This window comes from Octopus bimaculoides, chromosome 2 (assembly GCF_001194135.2).
Source record: "Octopus bimaculoides isolate UCB-OBI-ISO-001 chromosome 2, ASM119413v2, whole genome shotgun sequence".
Taxonomy (NCBI): domain Eukaryota; kingdom Metazoa; phylum Mollusca; class Cephalopoda; order Octopoda; family Octopodidae; genus Octopus; species Octopus bimaculoides.
In genome coordinates this window covers 114763566-114768169 of record NC_068982.1, presented here as the reverse complement: position 1 = coordinate 114768169, position 4604 = coordinate 114763566, and positions in this window count along the sequence as shown.

Below are 4604 nucleotides of genomic sequence, written 5' to 3'. Positions count from 1 at the left end.
TATATATATATATATATATGTATGTATATTATATATATATGTATGTATATACATATATATATATGTGAAAGGATACGAATCTCAGAAGATGCTCAGATAAGAAATTTTGTCTTTTCAACCTTGTTCATCTACTCTTCTATTTCATTACCATGTAAATATGTAAATATAGTTTCGTCATCCTTGTTGTTGCCTGAAGATAACCTTAGTTCATCATATCCTTAACCACCACATATTCATTCATTCAAGTTTATCACACAGTCACTTATTTCTCAAATTTTGTTATAGATTGGCTGACTGAAAACTTTTTTTTCAATTCTATTTTACTATTATTGACATTTGCTGTTTCTTTAAATTATGCTACCCAAATCCCAAAAGAATATTTTTCTCCCTCGTGTTCTGACCACCCTAACTCTGGTACCCCCTCTCTCTCTTTGCCTCACTGTCTCTCGGCCTCACTCTGTCTGTCTCTCTCTCTCTCGGCCTCACTCTGTCTGTCTATCTGTCTCTCTTTCGATTACCACTTGCTTCGCCAAGACTTCCCCCACCCCTATCCTATATAAACTAGTGCATGCACTTGGATTCCCCTACTCGATTTTTAATACCTCCGCCGAAAGAATACGTATCCAGAAGATGCTCCCGTCTAAATTTGTTAGTTCATAGTACGCCCGCCCACCGACCCTCTGACCCCCTCCACCTGTACTGGAAGTTCCTATCCTGTGTCATTCTTTGGTTGTCTCCCATGCACACTTCTAAAGCCTTTATGCCATCCCCACCCCTACTTAGGGTTTATCTCCTATGTAAGGTAGTGATCATATAGTGCATAGATATGATGGTGTAGTGTATGCAGGTTGAAATGAAGGCTATTGTTTGTTTATGAATTCTGCCAAATGTGAGCTTTCTATTCAGGTACATGATGCTGCTGTCCCCTGTCCCAGGGTCTCATAGGCCCATACCTCCTACACCCTCAGGGTTGGTACTCTCAACGTCGGCACACTGAAAAGTAGGTCTGGTGAGATTTTTGAGATGCTTGAACGGAGATGTGTCGATTTGTGCTGCATCCTAGAAGTAAGGTGGAGAGGAGGTTCTGCTAGGTTCCTCACAGGCAAAAAACACAGGTACAAGATTTTCTGGGCAAAGAACACTGACGGAGTCAGGGACGTGCGTATACTTCATGCTGAGAAATGAGTTGATAAGGTAATCGAGGTAGTCAGAGTATGTGACAGAGTACTTAAGATTAGATTAGTGCTTCATCATGGGTTAGCAAACATTATCTCGGCCTGTTCCCCTCAGCCGGGGCTACCTGATGGACAGAAGGACCGATTTTATGACACCCTCTTGCAGACTACCTCGTTGACGAATGACAGGGACCTCCTCTTTGTGGCTGGTGACTTCATTGGACATGTTGGATAACATACAGGGGGCTTCCATGGTGTACATGGAGGCTACCAGGCTGCTGGAGTTCTGCGATGCAAATGATCTTATGGTTTGCAATACTAACTTCAGGAAACCTGCCAGTCACCTAGTCACCTACTGTTCTGGCAGACACACTTAGCCAAATTGACTACATCCTCACCAGAAAAAGGGGAAAACGGCTACTTATAAATGCCAAAACCTTCCCAGGCGAAAAATGTATCCCACAACATAGACTGGTAGTTAGCAATGTCAGGATCAGGGCTAAATGGATGCCCAGAAGAGGACCAGCATGGAGGAGAAGGGTCTGGAAGCTTAAAGATCCTGCGAATGGACAGAGATTTAGAGATGTATTACTCGAAGCCTTTGATGAAATAGAAGGGGATATAACTTCACACGATGTGGAAGAAAATTAGATGTTTCTACAGGACAACCTGCTGAGGGCCACTGAGCAGCTCTGTGGATGATGCAAAGTCCCCTCTCGACCCAAAATAATGTGGTGGTGGAACATTGTTGTTGATAGGGCTATTTGACAAAAGAAACAGGCTTGGAAGGATTGGAAGAACGGTGGTAGCAGGGAATTGTATCAGACTGCCAGAAGGGAAGCTAGGAGACAGGTTTATTCAGCTAGAGGGGAAGCAGATAAGAAAAAATTTGCCAATGTTCTGTGCTGTGAGGACCAAAGACTTGAGTATTTTGTGTTGCAAGACAGTGTGTGAGAGGGAATCGTGATGTTGGAGAGAAATGTGTCTGCATGGATGATGGTTCACTTGCACTAAACAAGGCTGCAAAGAGAGAGAGAGAGGTTTGGAGACATTACTATGAAAGGTTGCTCAATAAAGAGAATGAATGGGAGAAAGAGTCTGCCGAATGTCGACCCAACAGAGGGACCAGCTATCCGAATTGACAGTACCTTGGTAGATAAAGCAATCAAGAGTATGAAGACAGAGAAAGCCTCCGGCCCATCAGGAATCACTGCAGAGATGCTCAAAATATCTGTCTATTGGCTATAGCCTAGTCACCCGTATAGTTAACCAGGTGATACATGAAGGAGTCATACCCAATGACTGGTGTAGCAGCACCATTGTCAACTGCTACAAAGGTAAAGGTGACGCTTTAGATACAAATAATTACAGAGGTATCAAGTTGTTGGATCAGGTAATGAAAGTCACGGAGAGGGTCATAGCTCAACTAATTAGGGAACGAATCAGTTTAGATGAGATGCAGTTTGGGTTCGTGCCAGGGAAAAGCACCACTGATGCTATATTTCTGGTAAGACAACTGCAGGAGAAATACCTAGCCAAGGATAAACCTCTGTATCTGGCTTTCGTTGATATGGAAAAAGCCTTTGACAGGGTCCCCCAATCCCTTATCTGGTGGTCAATGAGGAAACTAGGGATAGATGAATGGTTAGTGAGAGCTGTGCAAGCCATGTAAACCTGGAAAAGTACAGGTCAAGTTATTACACCTGTAAAAGTATAGGACAAGCTATTACTTCAAGTAAAGTAAAGAATAAGAAACTTTTACTTAAAATATTGCAGCTAAAATTAAAATTTGAATATTAAAATTTATTTTATTATAGTTTACAAATAACACTATACTTATTCAAGTAGAATTTGGTTAATTTACTACCTTAAATACAGAAAAAAGTGACTAATTAGACAAACTTAGAAATTAGCTGAACAGTTTTGTACAATAAATTTTAATGATGAGAGCTGTAAAGAGTGATAAATTAGAACTGGCATTCTTTGCTGCGATATTTTAAGTAAAAAGTTTCTTAATCTTTACTTTACTAGAAGTAATAGCTTGTCCTATACTTTTACAGGTGTAATAACTTGTCCTGTCCTTTTCCATGTTTATAATCTTAAGAATATGACTTTTCATGCTTGCATTTTTCCATGTAATTGTTTGTAACTTCAATAAATATTACAGAAAAATTTAGTGACAAGCTATGCAGCATTTAAACCCCAACTCAAATATATCATGCTGCTAAAAAATTCCCTGATGATTCAGATTGGCCATGTATGTTGTATGCTCTCAGTTAATAAGAAATATAAGCTTAATTACAAATAGAGGGTTTAGAGTTAAAATTTTCTGTACCAACTCCTGATCATTGAGTAGATCTGTTATCCAAGGCATTTCATCCATGACCTTCCTGTCTTTTTATATGTAGAACTATATTGTGCAGTATGCCCTTTCATTTTTTTTAACACAGTAAGGTGGGATTTGAAGAGAATGGCTGTTATTTTTACAAGGATGAGCAACTATTTAGAGTGCTCCCTTAGCTAAATTTTTGATGCAGCTGTCATTTTTTACTAGTCTGATTACTAAACTAGTTCTCTGCAGATACTATAAGCAGTTATTCTGTAGCTCTTTATCATGTTGAGGCTGCAAATTAAGAGGCAAGGGAAAAGTTGATTGAATTGATCATAGTACTTGATTTATGCTTATTTGTACCCTAGAAGAATGAAAGGAAAAGTTGATCCTAGCAGGATTTGAACTCAGAGTGTAATTACTGTATAGAGCTGTGGTCTTAACAAGGCACCATATAAGCCCTGAGGGTTCATATAATATTTTTTGGGGGTTTGCAGTTGTATTTTAGGGATCAAAGAAAAAAATTTTGCCTTACACGTATTTATTACACCCCCCCCATAAAAAAAAGCAAAACAATTAGGTTTCTTTTTTTAACGCTCCACAAAGTTCAACATGTTCCCTTGGAGAGTGCTATTGCAAACCTGCACAAGTGAACATGTGGTAAACAAAATAGGAATTTTGAAAGAAGTGTCTATAAAATTAGTTTTTAAACATTAATTGGCTGTAGGGGGTCTACCTGAGTAAAACCGTAATCAAAGGGTTCTACAGGTAAGATATGGTTGAGAACCACTGTTATAGAGTATTAATTTATTTTCATTTATTATAAGGCCAGATTTTTAAGGAGTGGTAGCATTTTCATAATGCAAATCTCTCTCTCTCTGTCTATATATATATATAAAACAAATATAAATGAGTATATGCATATATACGTACAAGTATGTGCATACCTACATCTACCTGTATATATAGGTGCATATCTGGGTACAGGACATTGCAAACAAAACGTAGACAAAAAAAATAATAATAACCAGAGTACAGAAAACACACAGGCCACATAGAGAACATTTTCCTTCATCAGCTGCCCCCATTCTAACACAGGC